This window comes from Papaver somniferum, unplaced genomic scaffold (assembly GCF_003573695.1).
Source record: "Papaver somniferum cultivar HN1 unplaced genomic scaffold, ASM357369v1 unplaced-scaffold_111, whole genome shotgun sequence".
NCBI classification, from domain to species: domain Eukaryota; kingdom Viridiplantae; phylum Streptophyta; class Magnoliopsida; order Ranunculales; family Papaveraceae; genus Papaver; species Papaver somniferum.
In genome coordinates, this window is record NW_020620048.1 from 73,929 (window position 1) to 87,877 (window position 13,949).

At 34.6% G+C, this 13,949-nt stretch overlaps 1 long non-coding RNA gene across 2 annotated transcripts; it reads left to right on the forward strand.

The window, feature by feature from the left end:
• Nucleotides 1–10,803: 10,803 nt before the first annotated feature.
• On the forward strand, nt 10,804–13,949 carry LOC113328609. 2 transcript variants are annotated; one of them, XR_003349475.1, is made up of 6 exons: nt 10,804–11,143; nt 11,404–11,440; nt 11,520–12,569; nt 12,650–12,726; nt 13,213–13,491; nt 13,646–13,949. It is a non-coding gene; the product is annotated as an uncharacterized LOC113328609 (long non-coding RNA). The 2 variants fall into 2 exon arrangements; XR_003349474.1 differs by having other exon boundaries at nt 13,213–13,944.

Here is a 13,949-nt window from a genome sequence, read left to right on the forward strand (position 1 = left end):
TTAATGCAACTCTTAGGTCATACTGAGCTACTAATAATACTATGATAATTTTGAATAAGTCTTTCTTGACACGGGAGAAAAACTTATTTATAATCAATGCGTCATTTCAGAGTAAAATCTTTGGAAATAAGTCTTGCTTTATACCACTTAAACTTGCTATTACAGTCATATTAGGTCAGAAAGACCCACTTTCATACAACTGATTTGTGTCTTTCGAGCAATTAAACAATATCCAAGACTTGACTTTCAACCAATGATTTTTGCTCACATAGGATCAATGAATTAATCAAAATTATTACACATAATATTTGTGAACCTAAAACCGAGTCTTTGCAATTCCATATCAAAATGTAATAAATTTTCGTAAGAAAATCACTGAAACAACATGAATAACTTTCTTTCAATCTCTGTTGAGACCTTCTTATACTGGTTCATGTTGTTATCAACAAATTTCTTTATTGGCATTAGTTATATTATGGAGTATTGGATTAGTAATTTGTGGTCTTTCATTATTTAACATTCTGATAATGAGAAGATTCACAATATCTATATAAATCTTAAATAAAGGGATCATTATCATGATTTCTTGAACAGATATATCCACGTACTCCCACTGATTATGCCATCATTAATAAATTATCGATTTCAATAAATCCCATACTATGGTTAGAACATTAATGAATACCATTTGGATTATTTAGGAAAACCAATGATCCAGTAATAGTTTTCAAATCTAATTTTCATTCTTTGGAATGTAAGCCCTCACCTCCAACTGAAAAACCATAACTTAAAGGTGATTTAAACTAGGTTTCCATCCATTCTAGTCCAAAGTGTGTCTTTTAAACTGCTTTGCTCGGAAATCTATTTAAATTATACAGTTGTTGAAAGAATATACATCCACAGATATGTGTTCATTATGCATAACTCATCATGCTTCTAACCATTTTCCTAGAAGTATGATTTTGCCTTTTGTTATACACCATTATGCCAAGGATAAGTTGGCCTTGTGTATGGAGCAACAAATCCAAACTTTTGGAGATACTACGTAAAAGATTTAGGATATTATCCTGTTCTGTCATACCTTTCACAATATTCACCACCTTTATCAGACTTTATGATTTTCACTTTCTCTATAATTGCCTCTCAGTTTCAATAATGAATGTTCTAGAAAATATCCACGGATTGATATTCATAATGCAATTGATAGATGTACACAGTAACGCGAAAAATCATCAGGTGATAAACAATTTTATCTTCCAAAAAATGGACCATTAAAAGTCTACAAAACAATCATAATCAACAATTAATAAGAACAAAAAACTGAAATTTATAATAGAGATAAATGACAATTAAGCTTACAATAGTTTCATACCTTCAATAAGATTCTCCTGTGGGTAAAACATTATCAAGGAACCATGTGAGACATGAAAAACATTAGTACATATTTTACCTTCTCATACACACAACATTATGTTTATTTAATACCATAACTAGAATCACCTGTGGGCAACTCACGTCCTAAAATGTATTAACAAACTGCAATAGTTCTAAATATGTTCAACCTAATATAATGTGAGTTGTAGTCACCTGTGGGTGGCTATTTTTCACATGTATATGAAACATTTAGATAACCTTAATTCTTGTTTAACGTGTGAAGAAAAAATACTTGTAAGCAGCATTGTTCTAATCGTTAAATCAAACTAAGAGGACTCAAAATATACAATACTTACCAGATAAGAGCATAGCATCACTATGGTGATAACTAAATTATCCAGCAAACATGTACAATTGCAAATACCACACTAACTTTTCTTGTGGTATTGCACGGTCCCACTCAATGATATGGACATACTTGATCTGATCATAAATTTAGTCGATTATAGACAATTATGAGTAACCCTAAAACATTAATCATAAACCTTTACTCAAAAGCATGTCATCATTCATAAATTATAAAAATAATAACACCCTTTAATAATAAATGTCCAAACATAATGAACTTTTCGTAAAACAAAATCTAGCATAAAGAAAGTCTATAAGTATAATTCAATAATAAAATTTTGTTGAAGAAAGTTCTTTGATGCATCACTAGTTTAAATTTGATACAAACTTAAAGATCATGATAAATGACGGATATATGATGAATTAATATGAAAGGTGTTAAATAGTCAATGAATATCATTTTCAGAAATATGGAGAAATTTATCAAAAATAAAAAGCTCAATTTCATAGAGGATGCAATGAGTTTTGGACAACATAATATAAATATTCATGAAAATATGAAAAAGAATTCGTAATAGGTTACTCAACTCGATAATGAGTTAATTTATGTAAATTTTCTTTTATGCACTTTTAAGAAATAACGTAAAATCATGTGCCAATTATTTAATCATCATAATGTATGATCAGATATTGTACACTTCAATGTTATCTTAAACATGTGAACGCAAATTACCTGTGGGTAATTGTTGTTCTAATACATTTAAGCAAAACAATATTATAAGCACTTGATATAATAATTATTATGACTGGAAAAATTATTTGACATCACTGTGGTGATTGCCAAATAACTCAAAAATAATGCCATAATAACTACTAAACCTTGCTTTTACGGCTTGGCGTGTTCGTGATTACAATAAAATTATTATTATTGTTAAGATAAAACACTATAGTATCACTGTGGTGATAGCTAAAGAATTATGACCTAAGAATCTTAAGCACAATAATTTTGTACGTACATTTGTAATTATCATCAACATTGGGAGGAAAGTGAAACATAATGACACAAGACACCCTCAAGATTCAAATCAATTCATATCCATATGATCAACAATCATATAAATCAGTGTTTTCTTAAATATGTGAACTCCAATTTCCTGCGGGTAAATTTTTTTATGATATATTAAAGAAAAACAGGGATTACAAGCATTTGACAAAAATTGTGATCATGACCAAAAGTGATTTGACGTCACTGTGGTGATAGCCAATCAACTAAAATAATGTCATTATCACATGATGTCGATAATTGCAAAACCTACACTTTACGGTTTGGAAATTCATGCTTATAATAACATTATGATTATACTGAGATATAACACTCTAGTATCACTGTGGTGGTAACTAAAGAGTCCAATAATAATTTTAAGTATAATTCCATAAAATTTAAAGAAAAGTAATAATGTGAGAGAAACTATACCATAACGCACAAGCACACAAACCATATCATAATGCACACACAAATTTAATAGTGTTAAAAAAAGATTTTGGTCATAACATTTATAATGAAACTCGATAAAAAATTGTTTCTTTGTTTCGATAAAGCGGAAGCATATTAAGTGGTTCATATTTCTTACTTTAGGGAGAAACATTACAATTATTGTTCATACACTACCATCCAAATTAGTACCCTTAACCATCTTAAATATTCATACTACTCATAAAACCAGAATGGGTAAATACTGAATGTGGCCGTACCTGGAACGAGATACGAAACCTTATATAATGGGACCGGATGGAACAGTGATCCAGAACCGAGTTGGAACAGTGAATCAGGTAAGAACTATATTGGATCGGTAATGGACAGGAGCTCATCACTTTAAACAATTTGACAAGTTTCTTTACGATTTTGAAAACTGAGAACATGATGTGGCCCATTGAATATCAAAACATTATGAATAATTTTCGGACGCGGGCCCAACAAAAATGTCCGTTAAGCCTAAATGGTTCTCAATTTTATTTTATTTTCGTCGAAAACGACAGCAGAACACTTGCGGCTATACCTAGAACAATTTATAAAACAAAAATTCTTGACATTCTGTTCGTTCTTATTATACACGAATCAAACATTTCTAACTACTCGTTAATCGGGATCATAAAGTTCACATGTCCATTCATAATCATAGCCCATTATTCCATGTTCTTCCAAACTTCCAGGAAAATTAGTTAGATCCTTCATCGTTTATCCAGTGGTAAACCCTTATTTTATCCACCGTACAGATGTAAATTCATCGCAGTTCTCGATTATCATGGCATGTGAAAAAATCAAAATCAAACAATGACAAAACATTTATGTATTATCGTATATTACCAACGGACGATCATGAGTTCTAAACACTAGCTCCGATACCAACTATAAGTTTTAATTTTATAGATATACTTAATCAGGATCGTTGAACTTCATGATAATCACACGATAATTATATGTAAGAATAGTTTATACGGAAATACCTGGTAGCGCTAGTCCATGGTAAAATGATCATTTGGAGCATCGATCGGTAATACATTGTGGAGGTCTTGGTTTCTCCTTCTTCACCTCTTATGTTATGAATCTTATAATTCTCGAACACAATATCGATGGCTATTGTGTTCCTCTTATAGGCAGAAGGAGGACCAAGTTTTTAGGATTCAATTAATAGCATTAGATCTCGACTGTCCATCAAAGAAGAGATATTAGGAAATAATCCCAGAAATGGTAACCGACATAAGTTAGCAATATTCTATAATTAAACAGAATTATTACGTGGCCCAAGAAAATATTTCTATGTGTAGAAATTAGGGCTGTCAATGGGTACCCATTACCCGGACCCGGAACCGGACCCGGTTCCGGGTCCTAAAGTTGGACCCATTAGCTACTTAGGACCCGACGGGTAATTACCCGATTGGACCCGAATTTAAACGGGTCCAAACGGGTAATACCCGTTGGGTACCCGCGGGTATCGGGTACCCGTTTATTCATTCTTTTATTCATACTTTTAGCAAAATTACAAGTATTTTTGCTAGTTTTAACTTTGATATTTTACTCATTTAAATTTTTTCTCTTACATTTAATCTTTATTTAGTACATTAATAAGAAATAATAATAAATTTTTATAAAAATTATTTAAATCCAAGCCAAAAAGAGAAATATATTAAGTTTTTGAGGTTTTTTAAATAGTTTTATTAAGACCCAATGGGTACCCGGAACCGACGGGTACCCGGGTATTTAAACGGGTCCGGTTCTGGGTCCACAAGTTTAGGAACCGGACCCGGAACCGTTAGGAACCGGACCCGACCATTATAAGTAGGGTACGGGTCCGGGTCTAGTGATACCCGGGAGGACCCGGACCCGTTGACACCCCTAGTAGAAATATTCTTACACAGGTATAAATCCATACAAAGCGTAACAACCCACACTACAGTCGTACGTTGTAGTCATACGCATTCGGGTCAATTGTTGTTAACCTGCCAAGGCATTTAGATAGTCCCTATCTACTTCAAACGAGTATATAAAACAGCACGATTGTGCATTCAGGTGTTATCTAAGATTAAGATAGTGACAATATAAAATTAAAGAAAGCACAACGAGAAATCAAAAATCTAGAACAGCGTTTCTCGTCCAAAAATTGAGAAAAATTGGAAAAACAAAAAGCATATATTAGGAATTTAGAGAGTACTCACGATTCATAAATAATTTTTCTACATTGTACCAGCCCAAACAATCAGGTAAACTTCCTATACTCTTCAAATTGTATGGATGATACTCCAAGTGGTCGATTCATTTACACTACTCAATTACTCAAAGTGAAAGTCGTTAAGTCTATAGACTAATAAATCAACGACCCTAAAGAGTCGGCAATGATTTAACACAACCTTTGACGATTACAGGTTATGAAAAATCATCAACCAAGTGGGAAATAGTTGACCACTCCAACTAGTTCGGTGATATAGAGTCGTTGGGAAAATATGTTTATAGCCGAACAACTCTAAAACTTTTTACTCACTGAAAAAGTTACTCCTAGGGTCGTTAATCTCGCATTCCTATATACTAACGACCCTAGCGAGCCACTTCATAGATTAAGGGTCGGCATGAAAAATTTATAAAACAAAATGACCCTTCAACATCGTTAACGACTTCAAAAATTTGGCATGACGACCCTTCAGAATAGTTAACGACTACAACCATTTGACATGACGACCCTTCCTAATTTTTGACAGAGAACCAGTTTTGTGTCATATAGAGTCGTTAGTTTCATAAAGGGGTCGCCAAACTTTGGAGTCGTTCATCTTTTAGAATTTTTTTTAACGACCCTATCATTATTTGGGACAGAGTTTTGGTTCTACATAAGACAGATTCAATCAAATTTAAAAAGGGTCATTGAGAAGAATCGTTAATGATTTAGAAATTACTGGACGACACTATACTATGGCTGAAAACCAGTTTTAGGGTCGTTATCTACTACACGTTAATGGTTAACGATTTTTCATCAATTCAACATGCATATAAAAAATCGTTAAGCAATACAAAAATCGTGGTTAACGATCCTGGAACTGTAACTGCAATTTTGTAGTTGAAAGCCTAATTTTTCAATCAACACATCAAATTAAACGCAAACCCAATTTAGATTAGGAAGTTTTAGTTCACTTACCTTCTGATTGGACCCATACCTTGATCCAATTCCGTCTCTTTTTTTAACTTTTTCCTCTCGGTCGTTAACGGAGATGGAGAGGATGGAGAGGAGGAGAAGAAAATACTGATTTTTATTTAGAGATGAAATGAAATTGGGGTATGATCAAGAGTTAATAGAATTTTTAAATTAGTAATTAGAAAAGAAGCACCCTTATTTTTCTGGGGTGGAAATAAAATCAGTGAGGCCTCCAATTATTATTTTGGGGCCCAATTAAGCGCTGACGCGGTTGTACATCCCTCCTCTTTGTCAGCAGCTTCTTCACCAAACGTTGGCCATGAACGACGCTCCATAATGCGTCTACTTCTATTATTGTCCACTTCCTTCGGTTTTTGTGATGATGTCATCATGACCTCTGACAATGCAAGCGAGAATCAAAATTGCGCAGAGAAATAACAAGAAAATAATTGTATAGCTGCTGACCAGAGAAATTTTAAGGTAGAGATTTTTTTATGTGATTGCAGAGATATATGATCGAGAAAAAAGGAATGTTGGCTCTATTTATAAATAAAAGTTTTACGTTTATTAAGGCTTGGTTTCCAAGTAATACCCAATTTCTGTATTTAACCTTTCACAGTGCAATGACCTTATGTTCCGTAAAACGCTAAAGCATTTTGTATGCCCCAAAGGCCAAAACAGGCTTCCGCTGATTGTAGCTAGCTAATATAGACAACGTTCCGCTGGTTCCACTTGTTGCATCTATAGTGGGAACGTACGATCTTTCCTCTTACCCAAAAGATGTTGAGTTTTGAAAACTAGTGGATCGAATCTTTCCTCTTAACTGGGGTCCCTTTTATCGGTTGGAGAAATGGACTGCTCGAGCTATCCTCGGGCAAAAGGAATTCTGGGTCATCGAGGTGTGATTTAGGTTATGATAACACGTGATTTAGCTCAGCATGGTCCAGCATGTTAGTTTCGTGGGCTGTGCTGGGTTAGTTTAATCGGCACATTAGTACAACACAACACGTGGAAATCATAAACATATGGCTCGGCCCAGCCCAGCACGTTAAGAAAGCACGTCATAACATGTATAAGTACACCATCTAACAAGACATAATACATCACGTTTTGTGTATATTTCACAAAAGAGTTACTACTCTAGTTAGGTTTTGACATTTTATGCTGTCTTATTTTTATAACAACATATACAATACCTAAATATTTGGAAAATATATTTCATTATCGTTGTTATAATGTCGTTACATATATTTGACTAGGACGTTAATTTACATGAAAATGATCCAATTTTATATTTGATGAACTATTTCTTTTTATTGAATAAATTTGTTAATTTTACTTGAAATAATTTCTAAAATAATTTCAAATGATATGTTGGATATTTAGATTCTCGTGATAATGTCCGACTTAATGTATACCATTAAGAAATTTCAAATTGTTTATAACACGTGTGCCAGCATGGCACAACATGACACAACACGTTTACTTATGTGTTCTATCTGTGGGATGCGCTGTGCCTAGTATTTTAATAGTAAAGCACAACACGACAACATGTTTACATCATTGTCACATCACATCACGGCACATTGCACGTGAAACACGTGACTGCGCTATGCCAAGCTTTTGATTTCGGGTTATACCGGATCGGCACGTTTTACACCTCTAGCTGGTTATACGTCTGCTACTATTGCCAACTTAGCTACCCATACTCACCATATCTCCCTCTGGACCCTCCAGACTCTTCGGATCAGGTTCCTTCCCTTCCCGGTTCTTACGCAAGCCTCTGCTGTCATAAAACTTTTTTGTTGTATTTTATTACTTCTCTCCCATACTGCTATATGGGATGTATCCAAGTTGGATATATATCCCAATATCCATTCAGGGGTACATGGTAGAGGTGTAAAATGTTCCGTCACGGCACAGCCCATCCCACGATGAAATCATGTGTTTAACGTGTTGCGTATTGTGTTGGACTGTTCCAGAGATTCAGACGTGCCGTGTTAAATGGGATGTCGTGTTATGTTCTGCCAGAAAAATAAACGTGTTGTGTCGTGCTGTGCTAGCACACTTATTTTATGTTTTCCAGAATAAACAATTTTTGAGATATTTTAGTTAGTACATGTCTTAAAGGTACGTGACCCGTGCAACATTATTTTAGATTTGCGATCATTTAAGCCCGCGCGGTTACTAGTGTTCTAAATTTTGTAAAAGAGTTTCCTATTGGTCTAAATATTCTCCGTGGACCAGAAGTTATAGGATTTATTATTAAATATTTTAAACCGTAGCCCGTGCAACATTTTTTAGATTTGGGAATATTTAATCCCCAATTATTAGTGTTCTAAATTTTGTAAAACAATTTTCTATTGGTTTAAATTTTTCTGTGGGATCAGAAGTTACAGAATTTATCAATAAATATTTTAAACTTTGTATAAAAATTTCTAATTGGTGTAAGTATTCTCCAATGGGGCAGAAGCTCTAGGAAGTGTGCTTGATACAACTATCAAGAACACCAGAATATTTTCTCCTGAAAGTATAAATATAATAATAATATGTTTTTTCTACTCGTAACGTTATGTAGTGAAGCATTTGATCATCATAACCAGTATTTTTAAATTCTTTTTTAATTCTTCCATATCTCTTATTGGATTCATGTATTGGAATAATAATAATATATAGTTCGCGATTATTCTAAATTATAATTATTTTATTTTATTTTATTTTGATAAAAAGGTTAATGTAATGATAATAAAAAAACGTACAAACTAAACACCCTTCCTCTTCATGCTTCATAGAGAATTAGAGATATCCATCTTCCACTAAACGACAACGAGGACAAGATCATCTGGACGCACTCCAAGTCTGGAAAATACACTATTGTCTCTGGTTACAAATCACTAACCCAAGAAGCAGCATAACCTCAACAGAACCCCCTTTCAACAACCAAATGTTTTTGGACCTTATCATGTCCACCAAAAATTAGGCTTTTCTCGTGGAAGGCAATTAATGAAGGCCTACCAACTTTCATTATTTTAAACAAAATCCATCTTATCAATTCAACCTCTGCCATCGTGGTAATTCCGATATAGAATCAGCTGATCACATACTCTTACGCTGCCCTGTAACGATTACAACCTGGAACACCTTACTCCATCAACTCACAAATATCCAAAATACCTCCACTACAATCTAAAGCGTAATTACACCTAAAACAACCATCTCTGAACTCCTATAACAGCAAGCCCCCCCGCATCCATCACCTCCCTCTGTTATCTTTTCTGGTTACTGGACAACTAGAAGCGATTTTGTCTACCGCCAAAAACAGGCAACAACAAGTGACGTTTTATTTTCAAACCTAAAGCAACAATAGGAGTACAAGCGGGCTCAAGAATCCCTACCACCGATCCTTCTGGGCGACTTACCAACATCCACTCCTTTAAGAAGAAACAGAACAACAACAACATTAATGGTAGGATGGTCCTCCCCATCTTGGATTGGATAAAAATAAATACAGATGGCACTGCCATAGGACACCCACGAATTGCTGGGGCGGGCTTCATTTGCAGGAATTCAGAAGAAAAATTCAGCATGGCTCTCGCGCAACCACTAGGAATTACTACTGGATTCATTACAGAAACCCGGTCGCTTCTACTACCCACAAGAACCGCGACAAAAAGACAATGGATGAAAGTCCTTTTCGAGACAGATTCTGAAAATTTAATACGCTTTGTTACCTCACCTACATCACCAACGTGGTATTTATAGTGAATGATAGCAGAAATAAAGCATCATATCAATCACATACCACACACAACCATCCAACACAACTACAAAGAGGGAAACCAAGCGGCTGACGGACTTGACAATCACGCAGCGGAAGGAAGCCAGACAGAAAATCTTGAAACCAAAATATGGGAACAGGCAATCCCAAGTTTCATTAGTCAAATTGTACTGAACGATTCCATGGGTACAAAATACCCTCGTTTAATTTCCTCCTAATTTCTTTAATAAATACATGCTTCAAAAAAAAAGAAAAAACTTAATTTTTTAATTTTTTTGGTTTTGTTTTTGATATTTCTGTTCAGGCAGCAAACTGTTTAAATATCAGATCAAATTTTGTGTCTTGACATGTAAAAAACCTAATGAGATGCAACCATGGTTTTAGTCACGGTTGCCCAAGTCACGGTTTTACTTATAAACGTGACCAAAGTTTTGTTTGTCCCGGGTATATAGGTTCCGTGGCCATAACGTATCTCTTTGGATACGGGTATGTTCCCCTCGTGTCTTATTTACACCGCTTCACATTATCCACGCACGATTAAAAATTAGAAGTACTTCGGTTTCTTAACCCAAGTCCAACTTCTACACTCCCACGATCTACTAAACCTCCGCCCACATTTTTGGGGCCATCATATTCCTCTCCACTTCTTCTTCTCTCCGTCGCTCGATCTAAAATAAAAACCTTAATTTATCTGATTTCATTTTCCTTTTGGAGATTGAATAGGAAGTCCCAGTCAGTCAATCGATGTTTATTTGGTCTCTCTATAGATCTCTAATACCTAGTTCAGAAAAAAACATTTATGCTTCAAATTGATAGGGTACGCAGTAAACAGTGCGGTTTGCTATTTCTATGTTTTTGTTTTGTGGATCACGAGTATTTTGTTGTTACTTTGTGGATTTAGGGCATACCAATTTGATACTGAAACTGATGTTCGATCAAGTTTAAGCGGCTTGGGTTTTTTATGGTAAGACTGTGATGTTTTTATCAAGATTTTGGACTCGCTGGTTAACTGTAAAATCAGATAATTCATTGTATTTTAGGATTTTTTTATTTGATTTCATGGCAAATTATTTTCCAATTTTGATCGCCTTTGGTACTTTAGTAATGCATTCGTGCAGTTAACCACTGAATTTGTTCTTATCTAATGGGTTACAACATGGGGAAAGATTGGCCTAAACAAAAATTAGTGGTGTTCAGATCTTATGAGTTTTGGTACTATTGCAGGGATGAGGGATGTACAGGGGATGAATTTTTTTTCCAGGTAGCTTATCCCCTCAAAGATATGTGTCTGTATTATTGTATTAGCAGTAAAACTTATGCTTTGATTTATTTTTGTGTAGAAATGCACCGTTAAGATGTGCAAGATTGATGAAGTTGATATAGAAGACTTTGTCTCTCTCCCAGAATTAGATGGTTGTCAAGGATGGGTTAGCTTCCAGCACGCAGCATCGATGACAAAGTTTGTCTGGCTTTGTCATATATATCAAATTGCAAAGACAAATGCGTGGGTTCGCATTCCGAAAGATTTGTGGTAGTGTTGTTCTTTTTTTGATTCCTGAAGCTCTAGTAAAAGTACACATATTTGTTCATGTGATTACTCTCCTTCTTCCTTGGTGCTTTGCCTAAACCTAATCTGACTTTGATTTGATTTTGTGGCAATCCACCTGTAAAGGCCTTTTCAAATGAGTTTTTAAGCGCAATTTTTTTGTCATTCAGTTTTATGTCGTTTAGTTGCAGGTAACTCTTATATCCCCAGCTGTGATATTCAATATCTTCGTAGCTTCGTTGTTATGTATTTTATCTGAATATTTAAGTTGTGTGATTACATGTCTCCTGCATTGTCTTTCATCCACTTGTCATACACAATTCGTTTATCTGAATTATCATAAAACTTGGATGCACCATACCCAATCAAAGAAATTGATGCAAGTTTTTTAAACTGTAAATCCCTTTCGTACATGCTGAGTTTATTTTAGTGGGATGAACTGCTGAGAATCGTTAAATAATGCTATAACTTGTTAATGGAATAGAAAGTTAGTTTGGAATGAAGATTCACTTTATATCCTCTACATCCACCATTGTTGTCTTACAAAAACTGTAAGTCGATGCTTATTGCTGTCGAAGGTGTTTTCAAGCTTATGGTTGACCATCCATACTAGGATGGGCAGCCAACTTTAATCTGGCTTATTATTTGTTTTCGCATTATGTCTCAGTTGTGTTTTTATTGTGGCCATTTTTGTTATTAATGGTTATTGTACGTTGTTTTATCTGATATGTGGAGTTGTTCTCGTCTGTAGATTCGGGCCACAACCAAACTTAAAGCTTTTATTGATGACGATAAGCCTGATGGTTGCATTTGATTGAGGTGAAAACTGAGTTCATTCTGACAGGTATGTTTATAAGCCTACATTTTATCAATTTAGACCTTCTATAGTTATTACATGATCTTTTTTTTTCCGGGCACCCTCAGCACCAAAGATCTGCAAATACCGTGATAAGAGATTGGTTGCTCAACGAAATGGAAAACTGGCCATACAAGTCTTTCAGGTGTGGATTGAATCATTATTCTTCTTTTTTTTCTTTATTATGTAAACCATGCATTTAAACTTGTTTTATGGGACTATCTTGTGCAACCACAAGTGTCTGATGGCAAAGAAAAAGAAGAAGTTGACGATATGTTTCCTTATATTCAACTAGGGTATGTTGCAAACCCGTCCAATATGCAATACATAATTTGTTATCAGGGACCTATATTCCAATAAGTTGACATACTATGATTTTATTCCAAACAATAGTTTGTTATACATTTTTTTGCGATTAGTTTAACTTCCATGAATAACAATTTACTGTAGCTCTCTGTAAGAATGTGGCAGTCAAAACTATAAATAAACTTACATCAGCATATACTTTAGAATTAAAACTTATTCTCTCGTCCACCATCCTACCTCGATACAAATTTGTATACATCATCATTCATAAGGATGCTAACTAGAATTAAATGATGAATGTTAACTAAAGAAATAACTTTTACAGATGATCCCATGTATGTAACGTGAAGTGTGGATCAACTTTCTAAATGGTTTACATCTGGGCTAGCTGGTTATCCCACTATGTTAAGCGAAGATGAAGCCTTGGTAATTTAATCATGTTGAGTTTTCCGATCTTAGACTGGTATCCCATTGTTGTGCCTTTCTGATAAGTAGTCTGTGATGAGTATACCAGTCGACAAATTCCAGCTTGGAGAGCCCCAAACAAATGAGTTGTTTCCCATCTTGTGAAGCTAAAAAGAAGATGTCAACCGCGTTTCTTCAGGTTAAAGTCCAACTGATAAATCCATGATATATTAAGTTATTTCTTAGCCTATTTTGTATTTGTGGTGAGAAGATGTTTCTGGCAATTGTGCAGCTTAAGATATTGTATTATAACTTGACAAGTACACATTTCTTTATGTTCTCTTCTTTTAAAGCCAAGTGACATCCTCGCAACAGAGTTTGGAGGAGCCCTTGCAGTGTTAGCTTGGACAAGCATCTTCAGTAAGCAAGTGCCGAGTAGACACATAATGAAAGTGGAGTTGGTATTCTGAAACATTGTTGGAGGCTTCCCTTCCGACTCTTTTATGCCAACGCGTTTACATGTTTTGATTCTTCCTAATTTCATTGATATGTATTCCTTATTATTAACTCAAGTAGAATCCATATGTCAACATAGATGTAAAATCTTATTGGTTTTTCACGATATTATCAGATTCAATGCCATGTTTGGCAATTTCA